At 47.3% G+C, this 21,549-nt stretch overlaps 1 long non-coding RNA gene across 2 annotated transcripts in view; it reads left to right on the forward strand.

Moving 5' to 3' along the window:
* The window catches only part of LOC102159171, a 135,773-nt gene that overhangs the window by 98,153 nt on the left and 16,071 nt on the right, over positions 1 to 21,549 (forward strand). Inside the window, exons 1-2 of one of the 2 annotated variants that reach the window (XR_002336079.1) lie at positions 1,748 to 2,129; positions 4,167 to 4,381. This is a non-coding gene — a long non-coding RNA (uncharacterized LOC102159171). Of the gene's footprint in view, positions 1 to 1,747; positions 2,130 to 4,166; positions 4,382 to 21,549 lie in introns of those variants that run through there. The other variant, XR_002336078.1, reaches the window with a different exon arrangement.

The raw sequence follows: 21,549 nt of genomic DNA on the forward strand, positions 1-21,549 counted from the left end.
AGGCAGGCGGGAAAGAAACCTGATAGCTCTGGAGTCAGTGTAGCTCCCCTGAGAGAGGCTGTCTCATCTCAACTTGGAAGGACTAGCTATTCCTGCATATACCCACCAGGGGTCTAAGAACACCTGTCTGAGCAGCTGGGGCCAAAGTTGGCACATCAGCCTGAGGCCCCTCCCGCCATCATCAGTACACCCCCCCCCCACGTCACTGCATCTTCTTAGTTGACTTGCCTGGTGCACGTGTTGTCCCCCAGGAGTTGAGTTTGGTGCTGGTTTTCTCTAGCCAGCCCTTTGTGCCCTGTTTCCTGACGCCACACCCCATACCGCACCTAGGACCTGTGATCTGTGCGCACCTCTGTCACACATCATCTTTTAGTTACTGACTTCTGGTCTTTCTTTCTAAACCATGAACTATTTATTTATTTATTTATTTATTTTATTAAGGCTGCACCTGCGGCATATGGAGGTTCCCAGGCTAGGGGTTGAATCAGAGCTGCAGCCGCTGGCCTATGCCACACCCATAGCAATGCCAGATCCTAGCTGCATCTGCGGCCTCCACCACAGCTCATGAGCCGGATCCTTAACCCACTGAGTGAGGCCAGGGATGGAACCTGCATCCTCATGGACACTCTGTCGGGTTCTTAACCTGAAGAGCCGTAAAGGGAACTCCTGAGATTTTATGTTTTTATGTTACCATCTGAATACCACTTTAGGAAGGCAGAGGGGACGGGGGTGGGGGGGGAAGATTCTTAACTGAAGAGGCTTTGATGAGCTGAAGCGGTCCATGTTGTTAAACACCGGGGGAATCTAAAATCACTGAGCTGGAGACAGCTTGCACGGTCTCCCATCCCTGACTCCTGGCCCTTATCGTTTGAAGAACTAGAGGGTCTGGAGAATGCAGAGGGGAGACAAAGTGTCTTTGTTGGTTCATATTGTCACACACGCTTCATTGTGCACCTACTATGTGCCAGACGCAGGTGACAAATGGATGTCTGAGATTCAGCCCCTGGACACAAGGACTTTCCAGTGCAGTGAAGGGGCCAGCATGGGGACATGTGCTACAGGAGAGAGGGGCCGGAACACTGCAGCAGCCAAGAGAGAGGAGCCTCCACCCCCGTCTTATAGATCAGGAAGGCTTCACAAAGGAGGTGCTACCAGATGAGATAAAAAATGCTCGAGGAAGTGCACCAACTGGAGAAGAGAGAATTTGGTGCAGGGACTCTTCCGGGTGGCAGGGCTGAGCAGGGGTGGGCAGCGAGTCTTCTTCCTAAAAGATAAATGAGCCCAAGCTCCACCCTGGGTCACTGGGCAGACGCAGGTTTACTACCTGGGGGGTCTGGAGTGAAGGATGGGAAGAAACTGAAAGGGCCCACCCTGCCTAGGAGGTAAAAAAAATATAAGCCAAGCTTCCTCATCAGCACCAAGGCAAGATGGATCTACGCAGGTAATCGAGTTTGGCAATCTCTGCTGGCTACCTCACCGCGTGTTTGGTATGTTTCATGAGGTGCCAGTTAGAATTTGCTAAATAAAGAGGTAGAGCGGCAGGAGAGGGGCAAGTTTTAATGGGGAGAAAATGACGCGTGAGCAGGTAACGAGAGATGGGCGGACTTGAGGCCATCAGAATGCTTAGCGCAGCACCGGGCAGGGTTGGTGTGCGCATGCGTGTGTGCGCACGTGTCTCTGCCGCTAATGACAAGCGCAGGATTAGCCGGGTTTGCCTACGAGTCACAGAAAGGCGATTAGGTGGGCAAAATGGATGAGCTAGAAAAAGCGGGGGAGGCCTGGATTGTTGCACACTTTTCTTTGAAAGGTTCCGACACTTTCTGCGCTCTTAGAGGGGGAAGTAAGCCAAGCGTGGTTCTCTCATACTTGCAAAATAATTAGAAACCAGACCTTCGGGTGGGGAATCGTTTTGGGGCTTGGAGCACAGGTCTCTGCCCTCGGAGGCTCGCAGGTGCCAGCTCATCCGTCTTGCCCCCGTCCTGGAGAAGCCAGTGCTGGTGCTGAGTTCAGCAGTTCTGAGCAACAGCGCAATAAACCCGCCCAGGAGCCCTGCCGCGGCAGCAGAGTGGGATAATCCTACAATTTAATAAGCAGGAGCATGAAGCAGGACTGAAGCAAATGGTTTGGAGGTGATGAGATTGCGTCCCTTCCTGGGTCGGAGAGACGTGGGCGAGGAGTTTGGAGTTTGTGATACTGGGGTAGGGAACTGGATGGGAGGGGGATAAGGAAGAAGAGAACGCCAGCTGCAATGGTCACTGTGGGATTCACTTTCCAAACGCTGGGAGGACTGATGCCCTAAGTCTATTCAGCATCATTGGAAACTCAGGATGGGGAGGAGCTTGAGAAGGGCTCTCAGGCTTCCTGAACTGGGAAGGAGCTAGGTGTTAGGTTCCCTCTGGGGTGGGGTGAGGGCTCAGACCCCATTCATTGCTAATTATGCAATTTAGTCAAGTCGGAGTCACTGTTTGCTCGTCTGTAATACGGGCATAATAGTAATGCTTGGATAATGCACGGGAATATTCCTCTAACGCTGTATAGGATTTTGGAGTCATTGTGTTTGTCACAACTGAGATTCCAGAATGTTAAAATGTACAGTTTTATGGACTCGGGAGTTGCTGGGTGTACCTGGTTCTGGGGCCGAGGACCTGGCTGGCATCCCCCACTTTTCCTCAGCCCAACCCAGAGATGTACTGCAGCTGTGAGAGCCAGTTGTTACCATTTCAGGAAATAGTTTCCCATATGGTTGCTAAATTTGTTTGTTGGTAACTGGAAATCAGCCACAGGTGGGAGTATGTACACCAGGTTACAAGTCAGGGTCCTGCTGAGAGCTGGTTGTTAAGCGTTTCCCAGCACACCCCTGACCCCACCTCTCTCCCATCACTGGTTCTCCGCGATGCTTCCCCAGAGCCAGCTCTCCTGTCTGCTTTGCTCCTTGGTAGCCCTCAGCGCTTTAGGGGAGGGAGGCTGTGGGCCCTAGAGGGTGCCTCCTTCTGGTCCTGCAACCCAAGCTGTAGCCTCACTGGGCTGCTGCTGGTTTCCAGGAGATAATGTCCACATGTTTTTTTCTACTCAGTGCTTTTTGTTTGTTTTTGCTTTTTTGGTCTGCGCCTGTGGCATATGAAGGTTCCCAGGCTAGGGGTCTAATCAGAGTTTTAGTTGCCAGCCTATGCCACAGCCACAGCAACGCCGGATCCTTAACCCGCTGAGCGAGGCCAGGGATCAAACCCGCTACTTCATGGTTGCTAGTCGGGCTCATAACCCACTGAGCCACAACAGGAACTCCTACTTAGTGCTTTTGATTACACTCTGCCCGCCGTGAACGCCTGTTACGATGCGGATGCCAGGGTTGCCTGTAAGGCTCACACACAGACACTTTACAGGTGTGGAAACTGAGGTTACGTAACTCATGTGAAGCAACCTAATTAAGAAGAGTTAGGATTAAGATCTGAGAAGCGATTTTTCCCGACTCAGGGCCAAGGCTTTTGCTGTTCCTCTTCCCGTCACAAATTCAGGCTCTTAGTCCTTTTCTTCTTCCCCCCAGAAGCCAGCACGAGGCCGCGCACACAGGGTCAGGGTGTAACGACTGCGTGATGAATTGACTAAAACTTCCCTCCCTCGCAGGCATGTATTTTGCGACAAAAACGAGGTGGGGATTAGGAGGAATTATAGCGCATGTTGCTTCTGCAGAGTCACCCTTGGCCTCGGCACAGCCCCGAGGCTCTTTGCCCCTGGTAGGTTCTCGGTGAGACGGTCCCTTCAGAGTGAAGCCTGGAGTTCGTGCAGGCGCGGAAAGGATTCAACAGAAACGGACACGTCCACGGACTCTCGGGAGAAGAATATGATTTAGCAAAATGGGCTGTTATAATATTGCGCATGGCAGACCTTCCAAGCTTTAATGAAGCTCTTCCGCCGCGTGTTGTAGCTGGAGACCCTAACCCTAACCCTGCAACGTGCCTTCCTGGACCATGGGTCCGAGTGAGAATGGAAAATGGACACGCAAATGGGATTTTGTGCAAGGACTTAGACATGCTTCCAAAGGGTGTCCTTGTAGATTTTACTTATCAATTCATTAATATGCATCTAGGTGTCCCCTTCATCCCCACCTCAAGAGAAAAAATAAAAGAATGATGATGATTTCACCATGTGTGTTTCCGATTTCTCCACAGGGCGAGGGCCTCGTTCTTTTTGGGTTTGGAGAGTGTCTGCCCTTAGTTCTCAGCCTGTTTGAGAGGAAATAAGAGACACCTCTGTACGCCTGCCTTTTCTGAACCGTAAGTGAGCCAACGCCACACAGTGGCCGAGAGGCCCCGGCTGGATTGTCCTCTGATGGAAAGTCAAGAGCTGCCTGTATCTTTCCCATGAAGGTCCTGCCAGGACGACGGTAGGTGAAATTACAGAAATTACAGGTTTCCCTCCGGCCAGCGTTTTGAAGAATTGTGGTGTTTCTGTTCTTTTCCAACTAAGCTCTGATGCGTGCTGACTCCCTGTAATTATGGTTTAATTGGATATAACTACAGAGGTAGAACGAGTTTTCAACCAAGTCCCCCTCAAATAATTTGTTGCTTATTAGAAAAAAAAGCTACTCTTCCTGGCTTTAGTGGCATGCATGCATGGCTTCCTCAGCTCCCCCAAGGGGAGAAAAGAATTACTGGTATGAGCCCCCGCAATTTAGTGGGGTTGGTGGAATCACAGTGCCCTTGTAGCCTAGCTCGGAACATTCCAGAAAGTTCACTTTCTCCAAAATGGAAATCAGAGGTGAGGCCTTCCCAGGGTCCCAGAGTGAAGTGGTTCTGTCTTTCTCACTCCGATGCTGAGAAGATTATTCTCACCATTGGGGGTTTGCAAACAGGGGGTCTTAGGTGGAACTTGGGCATGGGTGAGGTGCTACGGATATAAATTAGGTGGTTTGGCATAAGATTCTGGATTTTAGCTTCCTCTTAAAAACAAACAAACAAAACCAAACTCTTAGTCCTGGGCTGGAAGCCCTGTATTACTTACTTTGCTGGACCTTGAGTCTTAGGTCCTTTCAAGAAGGCAGTGAATTTACCCCTTGCCTTCCAGTCCTCATCATTCATTTCCTTAACCTTGACTGTTGGTATTTGAATGATTTGTGTCCTTGGGTCTCTCTCTGTCTCTCTCTCTCAATTTGCACCCCTCCCCCCAGCCCTCTCATACGAACTCATCTTTGGCTGAAGGCACTGTCGTCTGCCGCAGAAAGTAAGGTCTTTTGAGTAGGAGAACCTTATTTAAATCCCGGCTCTGTGTTCACTAAACTGAGTTCCTTTGCATTTCTCATCACTCTTTCCACAGCTGAGACTCACCTGATCCCACATTGCAGGCTGGCGGGAGCCCCGCACAATCCTTGGCACAAGGCGAATGCTTAATAAATATTAGTTTCCCATGCTCTCATTCTGCTCTCAGTGGAGGCAGTGAAGGATGTTGGCGTTAGCCAGTGTCACAGGCTCGTTACCCTGCAAGGCCCCTGGGGAGTTTGTCTTGTTTCTTTCTCTGCCTCCAGCTTAATTCTCCCACGCAGGTGAAATTCAGAGAGGTAAACCTACGGGCTCAAGGTTACTCAGTAAATAACAAATAAACCCAGGTGTCCTGGGCTTTCAGCCGAGAGCTCATTTCACTCGGGACAGCCTGCCAGACCCACACAGATTCTTTCCAGCAGAACTGAAGACGTGGGGAGCGTGGGATTTCTGTTGCTTGGGGCTTGACAAAACGGTTGCAGACAATGAGTGGTTTGAAAGTCTGAAAAGAAGCATCAGGGAGTGATCTGAATTAATCACACAATTGTTGCAAGATGTAGCCAGGGTGTTAATAAGCTCTGCTCTGCCTTTCACTCTTTAGTGATGCAGTTCACACAGACTTCCCTTTAATATGCCTCTGCTTCCTTTTTGGGGGTGACTATGCAATAAAGGCGTGCCATCTAGGTCAGCAACTTAATCATCGCTGGCTGAGTCTTAAAGGGAAGTAAAATAATCTCAAATAGCTGAGCCAGGCTCTTCTTCCCACCACCAGGATCCCTTATGGACCATGTGGCCATCAGACATGTGTCTTCACTTGCAAATGGCTTCAGGGATATGGTTGTGTGGAGGCTGGGTAGGTTCTTGGGAAGTGATGCCATCTTGCCATAAGGTGATTAAAGGTCTTGAGGTCTGGGAGTTAAAAGACCAAGATTCCAGCCCACCCCTGCTACCAAGGATCTGTGTGACCCTGGACAAGTCACTTCCCATCTGTAGCTCTTAGTTTTCTTGTTTGGCAAAGGGATGGAGCTGGCGAAGACAGACTCTGAGGCTCCTTACAGCTCTAGCAGCCTTAGATGACTCTTCAGGCAGAGCTTAACTCCTCAGAAGGTTGTAGAGAGACCTGGGAAAGGACCCGGAGCAGGTTGCGGAAGGGCAGTAGGAAGGTTATGATGCTAGGATGGGTCAGAGAGAGAGAGGCAGGGGTCAAGGAATCAGATTCCATGACTTGTTATCTGTAACCCTTGGGGATCCCAGTGAGCTTGAAGAATGCCAGGCTGCTGAGTCGTTTGGGCTGAACACAGGGCAGTGGTCAGGAGACGGGGCAGTGGAGGTGGGCGATGAAGTGGTGAGGCAGGAAGCAGGAGGCTTTGCAGTTCCATCTTTAGGGTTGTAGTCTGAGCTGGGCATCCTCTGGAAGCAGGGGACTTATCTACCTCAGAAATACAGATGTTAAAATCTCATCCCTGACTCAATTTTCCCACAAGACTCACTTGTGCTGCTTGGTTGGGGTCCGACCAGAGCCAGGCGTGAGTAGAAAAGAAATGGTGTTGGATTTCTCTCTTGTAATTGATATTTCTGACAAAGCATGTTGTCTCTCTGAATCTCTGGGGTTGATGTCCTTCCTGGGGCTGACCTGATTCTATTCCCGGAGTGTATCCCAGGATTTGAATAGAGAGGCTTTAGCCGGAGCCAGAAACAACACATGGATATTGATGGTTTTTGACATGTGACCTTGAACTTGGCTCAAGACCTCCACAAAATGGAACTCAGCATTTCTCCTGTGGCCTGTAGAGCTGCAGAGCTCCTGGAGCGGCCCAATAGCTTGAGAATTAGAAAAGCCCTGTGGAGAGGCAGAGGCAGCTTCGAACTGGATTGGATGGGCAGTGGTTCTGCTAAGGATCCAAGCCACCCAGGCCCTGCCTTGCTTTTCTGGAAGACGTGATTCACGTTGCACCCCTGCAGATGCTGCTTCTAGCACCTGCTCATTCCTTTGTCCACCTCCGTCACCATCCGTGACTTAATTCTCTCTTCCTGCCTTCCTCTGCCCATCCTCTCTGCTGCTCTGTGGCCTTCATCACCTCCCCTCCACCCCTCGCCCGAGTCGCTCTAGCTCATGTGATCTCTTTTGCGCTGACCTGCTGTGGCTGTTACAGTCTGAACCCTCCAGGCTAGCTTTTAGTTGTCTTGTTCTGTACTGGTCTCTAAGGGTCTCACATGTGTTCTTTGCTTCTTCACAATCTCTCCAGATCGTAGGATCTTGGGGCCAGGCACCACATTGTCTTGACTCATGCCCTGGCCCCAGCTTGCATGCCTCAGAGTATCTGTTAGTTCCTGCTCCCAGATTTGGTACTAGACGTTCCTCGACCTCCACTCACTTCCCCCAGCTCCCGCTTTGCTCCCGTCTATGACAAACTTCCCTTTTCAGCTGGGGCTCTGCCGCTGCCCTAGCATGCCTGCTGCAAATCAGCTTGAAGTAAGCTGTCTGGAAGTGCCCTGATGAGTCAGTTGGGCCCCTCCTTGGAGACAAGGAATTCTGAAGTCTTGCAGGCACATGCCTGCCCATCTGTGCAACGATTCCACAGCCTACCCCTCTTGCCTCTGGGAATGCAGCTCTCTTTCACCTTGCTCCGGGAAGCTTCTTCCCTCCTCTGCTGGCTGCCCTGACTTGTCAGGTGGAGCTGGCAGGGCAGCTCTGAAGAGCCAGCCTCTGGTGGGCAGAGGCAGAGCATTGTGGGATTCTGGTGGGTTTACCTGGGTAAACCTAAGAGAAAGAGGAGAAACCGCTGAGTCATGGCTTTTGTAAAGCCTTCTCTCCAAGAGAGTGAAGAGTCGGGTGGGGAAGAAGAGGCCAAGGCTCTGATGTGGCTTGGCCACCAATTAGCTGTGTCACTTCATGTGACTCAGTTATCCTCTCTCACGCTCACTTGACTTCCTCTTCTGTAAAGCAAGCTTGTTGGATTGGAGCAGTAGCTTTCAGATTTAGAAGACAAAGGAACCCTTTTATCAAATGAAATCTTACGAAGAATTTCAATTTCTATAACAGAGAAGCAAGGCCATCCTGGTTGAAGCTGGGGTACAGAGAGGGTCTTGGTTTCCTCCTGATCTTTCCAGAACCTTATTAGCACTTCCCAGGAGCCTGGTTTGAAGAGCACTGAGAGAGAGAGGTTCCCTTTGGCCATCCCAGCTCTGACCGTTGCAGTGTGGTCCTTGAGGCAGCAGAAGCACCCGGGAGCTGGTTAGGAAGGCAGCATTTCGGGTTCCTCCCTTGAAGCCTACTGAAGCAGAATCTGCACCCCCAGATTCACAGACCCCCAGGTTTGAGAAGCACAGGTCTGTTCAGTTCTGTGACCCCAAGAGCTAGGTGACAAAGGGACCCAGGGGACTGAACGTCTTTCCTGGTATTATCTGGCCTGGTCACCTGGGGTTGGGGGTGTGGGCCACATCCCCTTCTTGTGACTTCCTGTGCTTGGGTGCGTTGATTGCCACCTGGATGGGGAACCAGCTGTGGGGACAGCGAGGCTTGTCCTCGGGCTTGGCGGAGGAGGGCCCAGAGGGGGCGCCTCTTGGCTCTGCAGAATGTATTTCCTGTAGGAAATGGCTGGAGAAACAGCCCTTCAAAGGGGGATTTGTGTTGCCAGGAAGGACGTGCTCCCTGCAGACGCCTTACGAGCAGGACTTTACTAGGCATTTTGCTTTCTTTTCTCCTTCCTTCCTTTCTCTCCCTCTCTCCCTCTCCTCTCTATCTTTCTTCTTTTTTTCTCTAACCTGTTTCCCTTTCTCTCTGTCTCTTTTTCTTTTTAGGGCCACACTCGTGGCACATGGAAGTTCCCAGGCTAGGGGTTGAATCAGAGCTGCAGCTGCTGGCCCACACCACAGCCACAGTGAGGTGGGATCCAAGCCACCTCTGTGACCTACACCACAGCTCTCGGCAATGCCAGATCCTTAACTCACTGAGTCACGTCGGGAGCTCCTCTAACAGGTGTCTCTAGCTGCATCATGCTGGACTCCTGATCTCTGCGGCATCGGGGCTGGAATGCTGGGCTTGGACTTAGAGGACCTCTTGGTCCCAGCTGTGGCCCTTCCCCAGAGCCATTGCCCTGGTTTCTCTTCCCCTCCGGGCCTGTCACTGTCACAGTCCGGTGACCTAGCCGAGTGGTGAGGGTGAACCAAAACATGCCAGAGTTCTTCTTGCCAACTGTCAGGAGCTAAAAGCTAAGGAATATTTTTATATCAATTCTGACCCGTAAAAATACCTGGCGTTTGGCTTCAGCTGACGCAGAGGCCACTGACACCCCTGTGAGGTTTACTGCTGGCTTCTCGTGTCAGACTAAGCTTTTCCTTGAAGGCCAGGTTTCTTCAAAGTTAGATAGCCTTGGTGGTGGTTCTTAAAAACACCTTTATCAGGACTGATTAATCAATTTTTGATTTTCCTTTAAATTGTGGGATATTAAAAAGGAAGGTAAATCTGAAACTCTTCTAAAGTGAAAAAATAAAAGGTTTATTTAAAAATCCAAAAATAAAAGGGAAAAGGAAGAGAAGAAAAACCTGTCCTTAGAAAAGGTTCCAGGGAGCCCCTTTCTGGGTGTGATTTTTTAATTTGGTCCCTTGGGATGTGATGTGTGCCTTCAGTCAGCCTTGAAAAATGAGCCTTCTTATTTTTTCTGTCGTTGTTTTTTGTTTTTTTTTGTCTTTTTTTTTTGTCTTTTTTTTTTTTGCCTTTTTGTAGGGCCGGTCCCGTGGCACATGGAGGTTCCCAGACTGGGGGTCTAATTGGAGCTGTAGCTACTGGCCTGCACCAGGGCCACAGCAGCGTGGGATCCAAGCTGCGTCTGTGACCTACACCACAGCTCACTGTGATGCCAGATCCTTAACCCACTGAGCAAGGGCAGGGACCGAACCCACAACCTCATGGTTCCTAGTCGGCTTCGTGAACCACTGCGCCACGACGGGAACTCCTCTTTCGTCGGTTTTAGTGTCACTTCTGCAAAACACTTTTCTTGGTGACCTGAAAGCGTGTTTGTGCTGTTGAGGCTGTTACAGGATATTCGTGTGTAGCTGGTGCTTTTTATGTTGACAGAAGAGTTCAAGAGTCATTTAATAAGACCTCAGGATGTTCTCATTTCTCAGTTCCTCTCTTCTTTTGAAAGCCCGAAATCTTCCGTAGCCAAGAATAAACAGATTTTAGCCCCAAAGGGGTGGGCTTGGTTTGACGTCGAAGCATCTGGACCTGAGGGAGATTCATCACTTGGCAGGCGGCCCCATCCCGCCCTGGCTTTGGTTGGGTACCATGGCACCCGCCCTCTCCCTGCTCTGTGCTCAGCCCAGCCCCTGCCATGTCATCCCACATCCCTGCTAAAGGCCTTCTTTCCAAGGGCACCCACAGAGGTTCTGTGCCTTAAACCATGCTCCCCTGGGGTCCTCTCTGCTAGGCTTGCGGAGAAGCTCTTTGCTTCTTGGGGTGCTGCCTCATGGGTGGAGGCAAACCCAAGGAAGGTTGGGCAGATGCTAAAGCTCTTGGGATAAAGCCCGGTCAACTTTCCTTTAATAGCAATTTTTAGGCGTTCCTGTCGTGGCACAGCAGAAACGACTCTGACAAGGATCCATGAGGATGTGGGTTCGATCCCTGGCCTTGCTCAGTAGGTCAGCAATTCGGTGTTGCCATGAGCTGTGGTGTAGGTCACAGATGCAGCTCAGATCCCATGTGGCTGTGGCTATAGGCCAGCAGCTGTAGCTCTGATTCAACCCCTAGCCTGGGAACCTCCACATGCTGCGGGTGTGGCCCTAAAAAGCAAAAAAAAAAAAAAAAAATTTCTTTGAATGGGCTGGTAAAATCCCACCCTGTGACTCCATTCTGGGAAGCTGGGGTTGGTAGTGCTGTTTGGCAGAGCTCAGGGATTTTGCTGGTAAAGCCTTCTTTTTCCTAGGATCTTCTGTCATTGGAAAGGTCATCTGGAAGGTCATACCATCGCTGGCCAGGCTGGCAGAGGGCAGAGGGAGGGTTTGTGCAGCCGCATCTGCCCAGGGATCCGTTTGCTGTTATTGAAAGATGCAGACTGTTTGGGCCAATCAAGGCTGTCTTTAATGACTTCATGGGGTTTTCCTCGCTAATGTAGCGTCTTTTTTGGAAATCTAGGCTAGTGATCAGTTCCAAAGCATGGTGAGATTTCTGTTTGTATCTTCTTATCTCTCTGAGGGCTGGAAAGATACACCTCCCTTCTCCATCCCTCCTTTCTTCTCATTTTACAAATTACCTTATGCTCTGCCTCCCATGTTTGTGTCTTTTGCCGCATCTCGGTCCTAAGCAGAAGAAGCCCTGTGTGTCCGACTTTCTCTTGAACATCTCCAGCTGCAGCTGCGTTTCTTAGGTGCAATTCAAACTCAACAAGTCAAAATTGAACTCATCATATTTTGCCCCAAACTCATTCCCTCAAACACCTCTGTGCTCCTTTTTCCTATCAGTGGCATCCCCTTTCACCCAGTTGCTCGTGCTGGAAATTTAGGAGTCACCCCTGATTCTTTTCCTCCCCTTCCCATCCTATTTGTCATCAAAACTTGTCAACTCCATCACCTTATCGGCCTTGACTCCGAGCATTTTTGTCCATTCTCATTGCGGTCGTACTGGTGTAGCTTAGATGCCAAAGGAGAAGTTTTCCCTTCCCCTCTCCCGCCCCAGGTCCAAGCAGGGAGACGGCTGCTGAAGAAATGTTGGTTAAATCAAGAAATGGAATCTGACTTGTAACTATGAGGATGCAGGTTCAGTGGGTTAAGGATCCAGTGTTGCAGTGAGCTGCGGTGTAGGTCGAAGATGCACCTTGGATCTGGCGTGGCTGTGGTGTAGGCTGGTGGCTACAGCTCTTATTCGACTCCTGGCCTGGGAACCTCCATGTGCCATGGGTGTGGCCCTAAAAGACCAAAAAAAAAAGAAAGAAATGCAGAAAGAAACGGAAGACAAATTAAGCTGTTACCAGCTACTGCCTCCTGAAAACACCAGGCTGGACACCAGGAGCGAGAAGACTTTGGATGAGACATTTCATAGCATCCCTTTGCTGCAGGACTCATTGCCAGTGACTGTGTTATCTAACCTGGATCCCACCTGCTACAGTATAAACATGGTTTCGCTGGCTTGGTCCTTAAAGAAGACGAAGATGCCCTGTTTCTTCTGTATGTGGCAGAAGAAGTTATGGGATTATGTAGCCTTTGTCCAAAGCCCGGTTCCAATCTAGGCTGGAGACCTGAATCTATTTGCTGGGAGAGGAGCTGCCCCAGGGCTGACTCTCTACAGCCAGATAATGAGCAGAAAAACGAAAATGAGCTGGAGGTTTGGGTGCAACTTCCAGTGCCTTTGAGGTAGCTCTGTCCATTCCAGCTGCTCACCTGCTCTGTCCCTTCACTCTTTCCTGTGCAGCCCCCAGCCTTCACAGTCTTTTCCCTAAATCCGGGAAGAAAGGACAGAGCAATACTGAACGAGAAGCCAAGAGTCTCAAAAGCCCCACCCATTGCACAGTGAATCTCTTCTGTCTTTGTCTCCACACGGAAACGTGACATAACACGTTTTGCTGATGCTAGATGCTAGAACTGTTGGGAAGGGGGAGGAAGTCTGCCAGAATGCATTGTTTGAAAACCACGCCTTCTCTATTTTTTACCCTCTACCAAGGGGAAATAAAAGGAAAAAAAAAAAGAAAAAGAAAGAGGCGACTTCGGTTTCATAAGCACCTCTTTCTGCTTGGACTAGCTCAGAAGCCTTGGAAGGTGCCCGATATGTCTCTAGGAGGGTCGCCTCCTCTTTTGAGAGGAAAACACTTTCTGCACATGTTGGCTGTGGAGACCTCTGCATTGCCCTGGAGTAGTTAGTTGTGCCAGTTCTGTTGAAGGGCGGCGGCCAGCGGGTCGTGGCTCTGGCTCTCCTTGGGTGGTGACGGTGGGGGCTGGGGACAGGAAAGTATTGTAAGGGGCAAGGATGAAAAAATAAGCCTCCTTGTAAGGCACAGTGTTGATGGACCAAATTATTTGCTCTGAGACAAGTTCTAAGCAGGAAGATAATTCTCCTGGATTTGGAGAAATTCTTTTGATCTACAGGAGAATTTTCAGGTACAGTAGAAAGTGAGAAGCTTGTTGGGCTTCACGTCTTCAAAACAAAGGAAAGTGACGTATAGACTTAGCAGCTCTCTTTTCTTTATTGTGATCCTATGGTAAGAACTGGTCTACATTCGGGAGTTCCCGTCGTGGTGCAGTGGTTAACGAATCCAACTAGGAACCATGAGGTTGCGGGTTCGGTCCCTGCCCTTGCTCAGTGGGTTAACGATCTGGCGTTGCCGTGAGCTGTGGTGTAGGTTGCAGACGCGGCTCAGATCCTGCGTTGCTGTGGCTCTGGTGTAGGCCGGTGGCTACAGCTCCGATTGGACCCCTAGCCTGGGAACCTCCATATGCTGCGGGAGCGGCCCAAGAAATAGCTAAAAAGACAAAAAAAAAAAAAAAAAAGAATTGGTCTACATTCTTATTCATCTAGGCTCTTCATCGAATGGACTGAAATGATGCATTGTGTCCTAGTTTTCCTGAACATCCAGATTTGTAATTAGTTGCTCCTGCTCCTTTAAAAAAATTGGGTGAAAGTGTTGTGTGTCTGCTGAAAATGAACAGACTGTTTTATCCAGAAAATGACTTTCAATAACGTAATAAGTTATTGACTAACGTAAAGTTATTAACGATTTAAAACTTCAACGTCTTGGTCTGCAAAGAATTACAGGCCCAGAAATCCAGAGCTAAAGGGACTGACTCTAAGGTCACCTTTCAGTGGGTCTCAGTCAGGGGCACTGGGAAATTGTACAGTTGCTTTGGGATGTCATGAGGAGGATGACTGAGGGCATAATTAAATTTAGGGCTCTGCTATTATGGGTGCTAAGCACCCTACGTTCTTCTATGCCGTATGGTGTGATGTCTTTCCACACGCCTGAGAATTTCCCGGTCCACGGGGACAGGAGCGCGTCTGTCTCTTTGAACATTGAGTTCATTTAAGTGACGAAGATACTGAGGCTTGGGAGTTCGCATCGTGGCGCAGTGGAAACAAACCCAACTAGGAACCATGAGGTTGCAGGTTCGATCCCTAGCCTCACTCAGTGGGTTAAGGATCCAGTGTTGCCATGAGCTGTGGTGTAGGTTGCAGACATGGCTTGGATCCCACATTGCTGTGGCTGTGGTGTCGGCCAGCAGCTATAGCTCCGATGGGACCCCTAGCCTGGGAACCTCCATGTGCCACAGGTGCGGTTCTAAAAACCCAAAACAAACAAACAAACAAAAAAACTGAGGCTTGATATTCCCCAGATCAATAAAATGGCAGTGAATGGGGGCTAATTTATAGGTCTGATTTTGATGCAATCCGGTTTCTTGAGTTCCCTTAAGGCAGCTTTTATAGTAGCTGCACAGCTAACACGGAGACCTTTTCCATTGTATGATGGCAGAGCTAGTCAAAATCTGATGTATTGGATATCTATTTCTGGTATTTGGATATCAATTTTTTCCTTCTTATCTGCTAGGGACTGCAGATCTTATTTTGCTAACCGAAGAAAAAGGGCTTGAAATTGCAAGAAGGACAATGAAAATTACAATTCCCAAGAATAGATGAGCCAATGGCCTGAGAAAATTATAATGCTAATGGATAAATGGGAGGTGATGGAAGCCCAGTGGGACTTTAAGTGCAGCCTTCATTTGGAAGTGGGAAGTCAGGGGTTCCCTTTGTGGCTTAGTGGTAACGAACCCAACTAGTGTCCATGAGGTTGTGGGTTTGATTCGTGGCCCTGCTCAGTGGGTTAAGGATCTAGCATTTCTGTGAGCTCTAGTGTAGGTCGTAGACATGTCTCAGATTTGGTGTGGCTATGGCTGTGGCTGTGGCTGGCGGCTGAAGCTCTGATTCGACCCCTAGCCTGGGAACTTCCATGGTATGGCACTAAAAAAAAAAAAAAAAAAAAGAAGAAGAAAGAAAAGAAAGAAAAGAATGGGGAAGTCAAAGAAGAGAATGTTAAGTAGGAGTTAGAGGTGGGTGGGAAATACCAGCGTGCAGCCAGTCACTTTGAGTCAGATCACAGTCGCTAAGTCCAGGCAGTTGCACCTCATGTATTGGAGGCATTTGCAAATGAAATCTTAAAACTCATTTTCAGCAATCATGAAGAAAAGTTCCCAGAAATACTAGAGATGGAAAAATATTCTTCTAATGTTCAAAAAGAGAGAAAAAGTAGTTTTGGAAGCCAACTCCCAGGTAACGTGATACTACATCTGATAAAACTCCTTGACAGTACATGAACCTCATGCTTTCTGCAAGCTTCAAAGAGAATCAGGTGACCTCTGGCAGCTGGAATGGACACGGCTACCATCAACTGACCCAATATGGACCAACTACGTTGGCCATCTGCAGTGGTCCATAAACCCAGCACCTTTTGATTTCTGCAACGTATTTGACAAAGTCTTCCATGGGGTCCTAGTGGATAGGACTGTGGTAGGTATATTAAGCAATATTGCAGTTAAGTGAATTTCTAGTCAGTTGAATTTATGTTTTAAAGCGTGTTAACAAATAATAGCATGGAAGGAGAGGTCAGTAAGATTTTACCTTCGCCGTTACCGTGTCGTGTTCAATATATACGGTAATGCGCTGAAGGAATGTGGTAACAAATAGGGTTTCCAGCTTCTCTGTATGACATAGAATCATATGGGAGAACATGAAAGTGATCTCAACAGCCTGGAGTCTGAACCAAATTCAAGCAGGTGAGACTTGTCAAGTGTAAAATGTTAATCTGCTGTATCGAAGCTCGAAAAATCAATTGCACAGCCACTGAATTAGGGGACCTGGTTTTGCCGAGGAAAGGAGAGGGCTTTCTAGGTGAAGGGCCTTTTATTGAGCAATAAACAGAAGATGAAACAATAGTGGGATGTGTTTTCTGTAAAAGTTATTGTCATTCAAGATGTATCCAGAGAAGCACGTGAGGTTGATGAGAAGCTTAGAGGGTGCGTCGTATGAAAGGTGATTGGGATAACAAAGAACCTTGTGACATCTGGGCTAAAGCAGAGATAACTAAAATGTCGAGGGTGTCTTACGTAGTTATTCGCTTCTTTATTTATTTTTAATGGCTGCACCATGTGGACGTTCCTGGGCCAGGGATTGAGGGATTGAATCTGAGCCACGGCTGTGACTTGGCAATGCTGGATCCTTTGACCCATTGCTGGGGATCGAACCTATGCCTCTGCAGCAACCTGAGCCACTAGAGTCAGATTCTTAACCCACTGTGCCGCAGCAGGAACTCCAAGTTGAGGTTTCCAATATTTGAGGTTTCCTTGTGGGTAAAAGGCAGAGGGTTTGCCTTGCCAGAACTTAAGGTAATAGAATGACCAACAGGCAAAAGTTACAAGGAAAAAATTTATTTATTTATTTTTCTTTTTTCGGTCAATTTATTTTTCTTTAACCCAATGAATTTTATTACATTTATAGTTGTACAATGATCACAACCTAATTTCATAGCATTTCCATCCCAAACTCCCAGTCCATCCCCTCACCTCCCAACCTGTCTTTCTTTGGAAACCATAAGTTTTTCAAAGTCTGCGATTCAGTATCTGTTCTTCAAAGAAGTTCATTGTGTCCTTTTTTTAGATTCCACATGTAAATGGTAGCATCTGATGTTGGTGTCTCCCTGTCTGACTAACTTCACTTAGCACGATAATTTCTAGGTCCATCCATGTTGCTGCAAATGCCCTTATTTCTTTCCTTCCGATGGCTGAGTAGTATTCCACTGTGTGTATGTACCACATCTTCTTCAACCACTCCTCTGTTGGTGGATATTTAGGTTGTTTACAAGGAAAAAATTTTAATTGAGTATAAGGGAGAACTTACCAGTAGTTGAGAAGAAATGGGCTTCCATCCATGTTCAGAGCAGCATTTTTCCCGATAGCCGAAAGGGAAGAGCAACCTGAGTATCCACCTGTGGGTGAATATGGATAAATACATAATTCGCTTTAAAAAAGGAAATTGTGACACACGCTGCAACCTGAGGTGAACCTGAAGACACCACGCAGTGTGACGTCAGCTGGTCACAACAGGGCAAACGTGGAGAGACTCCGCTTAGATGAAGTACCTAGACTAGCCAAATTCATAGCGACAGTCGGCTGGAGGTTGCCAGGGACTCAGGGAAGGGGAAACTGGGGAGTGGTTAAAAGAGGGTAGAATTTCGGTTTGGGAAGATGAAAAAGTTCTGGAGGTGGATGCTGGTGATGGTTGTACAGCAGTCTGAGTGTCCTTAGTGCCAGAAGACTGGACACTAAAAATGGTTAAGATGGTGAATTTTTCTGTTATGTATAATCTTACTGCAGTTAATAAACAGACAGATGAACACATCAGAAGCTCCATTGCCTACAAAATCAACCCTGAAAAACAAAGACAAAATGGGCTATTGTGAGAGGTACTGAGCTCCCCTAACTGTGGGTATCCAAGCAGGGGCTGGTCGGTCTCATGGGGCATCCTCTGGAGGGAATTTCATGAGGAGGAGGGATCAGTGCCAATGATTTCGGAATTTCTGTAACCGCATGAAAACAGAGGCTTAACTCCATGACCCAGATTGAGTCAGAGTGTATACTTTAATACTGTATTACATACACAAGAGTAGTCATATAAATCATACAAACATGTACCAGGTATCCATTTCATATGTACTGTTTAATGAACATTTAAAAAATGGATACCAGAGTTCCTGTTGTGGCGCAGTGCAGACGAACCCGACTAGTAACCATGAGGTTGCGGGTTCGATCCCTGGCCTCGCTCAGTGGGTTAAGGATCCCACATTGCTGTGAGCTGTGGTGTAGGCCGGCAGCTGCGGCTCCGATTTGACCCCTAGCCTGGGAACTCCATGTGCCTCGGGTGCAGCCCTAAAAAGACAAAAAAAAAAAAAAAAAAAAAAGCACCTTACTACCTATTAAACCACATAGTTTAATTTCGTCTCTTTTTGAATGGTATGTATAAAATATATTTTCATTTGTTACGTCCTTCTTCAGCTCATTATGCTTACAAGATTCATGATGTTGATTCATGCGTGCAGTTGTAATCAATTCATTTTCAGTAGATCAGACTCTTCCCTTGAGAGTAAAGCCACCCTTTATTTATTGTTTCTGCTGTTGATGGGCCTTTGGGCTCTTTCCAGCTTTCAGTTTTTATGGACATTTTGCCGCTAGGAACGTTCACACGTGGGACCTATGGTACCCGTGTGCGAGCATTTCTCTAGAGAAAATACCTGGGAATAAACATTCTGGGTTGCAGGGTACATACAGCCCCAAATGATCAAGATCGTGTCAGCCTGTCTTCCTAACGATTGCGTTAATCTTGTGTACCAGCTCTCATTCTTCCATGTACTTGACAGTTTCAGATTTCAGTTCTCTTTACATAATTTTTATTTTTTTTTAGGCATGGTTGATTTATAATGTTTCAGGTTATAGCAAAGTGATTCCGTTGTATACACATACACATATATACATTCTTTTTTCAGATTCTTTTCCTTTATAGGTTCTTACACGGTACTGAATACAGTTCCCTGTGCTGTATAGTAGGTCCTTGTTTATCTGTTTTATATAAAGTAGTCTGTATCTGTTCATCCCCCAATTCCAGATTTATCCCTCCTCCCTTCCCCTTTGGTAACTGTAAATTTGTTTTCTATGTTTGCAAGTCTATTTCTATTTGGTTAATAAGTTCATTTGTATCATTTTTTTAGATTTAATATATAAGTAGTATCATAGGATATTTGTCTTTGACTTTCTTCACTTAATGTGATAACCTCTAGGTCCATCTACGTTGCTGCAGATGGCATCATTTCATTCTTTTTTATGGCTGAGTAATATTCCTCTGTGTGTGTGTATCAGTCACATCTTCTTCATCCATTCATCTGTCGATGGACACTTAGGTTGTTTCCATGTCTTGGCTGTTGTAAATAGTGCTGCTGTAAACATCGAGGTTCATGGATCTTTTTGAATTAGAGTTTTCTCCAGATTTATGCCCAGGAGTGGGATTGCTGGATTATCTGGTGTATCTATTTTTAATATTTTAAAGATACTCTATTCTGTTCTCCATAGTGGCCATACCAATTTACATTCCCACCAACAGTGAAGGAGGGTTTCTTTTCTTCACACCCTCTCTAGCATATATTATTTGTAGACTTTTGGATGATAGCCATTCTGACCGTTGTGAAGTGATACCTCATTGTATTTTGGTTTGCATTTCTCTAATAATTAGCAATGTAGAGCATCGTTTCATGAGCTGCGGTTTTACGTAAGAACTAGAGAAAGTGGTGAGGTTGGCATCTTGGCTGTAATATCTCATCATAAAGTGGGAAAATGTACTTGAGTTACACCAAGAAGAATTTAGGTTCCAAATCAATGTAGGTTCTTCTTTTGAGTGAAATGGTTTAATAGAAATGGGCTTCCAGGGAGTTCTCTTCGTGGCTCAGCAGTTAATGAACCGGACTAAGATCCTTGAGGACACAGGGTTGATACTCTGGCCTTGCTCAGTGGGTTAAGGATTCAGCGTTGCTGTGGCTGTGGTGTAGGCCGGCAGCTACAGCTCCGATTAGACTCCCAGCCTGGGAACCTATGTGTGCTGCAGGTGCAGCCATAGAAAAAAGCAAAAAAAAAAAAAAAAAAAAAAAAAAAGGCTTCCAATTACAGTCTAAGCACAGGAGGGGCACATATCTTTTTGGCTGTCCCTATTTTGTCCCTCAGCCTAGGGTTGTAAGTGCCTGCTTATCAAATACTGATGACTTTATATTTGAAATGCAGTCTTCAAAGAAATTTCAATATAAGACTTAATTTGCTGAATTGTAGTAATGTCACTGTTTGGGGAGACTTCCTGAATTGCGTTGAAATGAACTGGCCTGAGAGAGTGCTGTGGGCTACACAGCATGGTGTAGGCTTAGGCTCTGGAGCTGATAACCTGAACTTGAACTCTGTCCTGCCCAGTCTCTTTCTATCTATGAAAGCTTGAGCAAGTTAGTCAATCTCCCGAACCTCAGTTGCCTCACCTGTAAAATGGGTAGCATAATAGGACCTCCTGCGTGGGTATGTGTGGGGAAGGGGGTTGTGAAGATGAGATAATTCTCATAAAGTGCTAAGCTCATCCTTGGCCCTCAGTGTTCAGTAAATGTTGCACATATTATTAGAATCTGTATCCCCGAAGAAATATTTTTATAGGCTTTTTGGATGCTCTAGGCTTAAATTTCCCTGAGCAAATGGAGTGGGACTTGACCTCTTCAGGGATTTTTTTTCTCCCCCAGCCCCCGACCTTGGTAATTTTCAGCCATAAACATTTAGAATAAGCTCTGGTTTTACTCTTCATCAAACCCAAATGACAGTAAAATCAGACAATTTTTTTTTTCCAGAAGAGAAATGAATCTCCTGAAGAGGGTGATTTTCCCCTTTTCTTTAAATGCTTCTAAACTCATGAGGGAGAAGCACAATTCACATTATCCATCAGAATGAAGCATCATTTAGCGCTGCTGTTTCATTGACTTTAAGATTGCCCTCTGAGCTATAGGCTTTTCTTTCTTTCTTCTTATTCTTTTTTTTTTTTTTTTTAACTTTTCCAGAGCACAGTTAGCCTGGATATTTTTCTTTCGCTGGCCTCATTGCATTTGCATTTTTAAGCTTTCACCGTGGAGAGTGGGAGCAGTGGGAAACGGTTCCGAGGAGGCAGCTATGATTTCACTGGACTCCGAGCTGAGCCGCCCGCCTGAAGCTTCTGAAATTGAGTGTCAGCTTCCCTCAGCGTGGAAAGATATTACTTCATATTCGTGCACGCGGCTCGCTGCTCTGCTCTTGGTTTGATGGTCTCATTTAGCCCCGGGCATTCTCCAGTCATGATCTGTTCTCCCCCAATAAAATTAAATATCACCTTTCTCTTCCCCCCCGCCCGCACCCCCTTTTTCAATAAGATGTTTTCTTGTTTAGACTGAAGCTAGACAAGATGAGAAACTGAATTCTCCGATTGCTTTTATTGTTCTTTTTGGAGAAGGAGAGGACAGCAAAGAGGTAAAGAGGAGGAAAAGAGACCTTTGGAAATCTGGACAGAAAGCTGTGCCAAGATCACAGATCGAGTGGGTTAAGATTCCGCAGCGAGGTCTGCAGAGAGACAGGCCAGTGCAGAGAGGCATGGCACATGCCCTGCGATGCTGTGGAGTGCGGGGCCGCCTGGGCAGCCTTCTCTCCTTGCTGAGTTGTGTGTTCACACGTACACTCCAATAACCCTGTAGTTAGGGACCAATGTCTGCAGCGAAGGCCACAG

The sequence above is a fragment of the Sus scrofa genome, chromosome 9 (assembly GCF_000003025.6).
Source record: "Sus scrofa isolate TJ Tabasco breed Duroc chromosome 9, Sscrofa11.1, whole genome shotgun sequence".
Lineage (NCBI taxonomy): Eukaryota > Metazoa > Chordata > Mammalia > Artiodactyla > Suidae > Sus > Sus scrofa.